Below are 953 nucleotides of genomic sequence, written 5' to 3'. Positions count from 1 at the left end.
GATGGCTGTGGCTAGTCGAGGGGAATGAGTGCGATAGGAATTGTCCATCCCTAGTCAGGGTTATAACAATATCTCAGGGCCACTCGGGAGTAATGAACTGGAAATGCGTGGCCACGCTCGGAAGGTATCTATGATAGATAAATCCGGTCAATCAGTTATTCTCCAGATCGAGGAAACCACTCTCGATATGATCACTTGCAAGTACGACCTGAAAGACACCTTGCATTGAGTGGGAGATAGTAATAGGACAAGAGAATTGGTGACGCACACTTGTCGAGGACAAGTGGGAGATTGTTGGAATATGTGTCCTCCGACAATAATGCGATCACGACTGTTGATCATGATGATCACATGTTTAAGTCTCATTATAAAGAATACAATTGGGAAGTAATATTTTACTGTCAACTGATCAACATATATCGGTAATGATTGGCTGACTAGAGTTTGACATTACTGTCGTGCGACGGTGGTGATCAGTTGATCCCCTAGGTCATACCTATAGGGCAACACTCTTAATTGATCATTTAATTAATCGTATAACATTACGAGTTAATTAAATTACTTGAAAATTGACGGACGATTTTGGAAGTAAAATTTACGTATCACATTGAAATTGATTAAAATGAGATACGGTCTGAGTATTTGAATTGTATCATTACTCAGATGAAATTATTGTTTAAAGAAACAATTAAAATTGAATGAATTATTATAAATACAATTTATTGTGATTTGTAAATTGGTAAAATATTTTGGTACAAGTAATTATGAATTACTAAGTCGATTTTTGTATATGACGTATTTTTATTAATACGTTGATTATTAATATGTTAAAAATATAAAACTAATTTATGTAACATATGACATGTGACATAAGACAAAATTGACAAAAATAAAATGGATTCCATTTTATGTATGTACCGAAATTAAGGGGAGGTTTTGGCTAAAATTGTGTT

This window comes from Silene latifolia, chromosome Y (genome assembly GCF_048544455.1).
Source record: "Silene latifolia isolate original U9 population chromosome Y, ASM4854445v1, whole genome shotgun sequence".
Lineage (NCBI taxonomy): Eukaryota > Viridiplantae > Streptophyta > Magnoliopsida > Caryophyllales > Caryophyllaceae > Silene > Silene latifolia.
The sequence above is the reverse complement of the archived record's forward strand: the minus strand, read 5'-3'. Positions refer to the sequence as shown.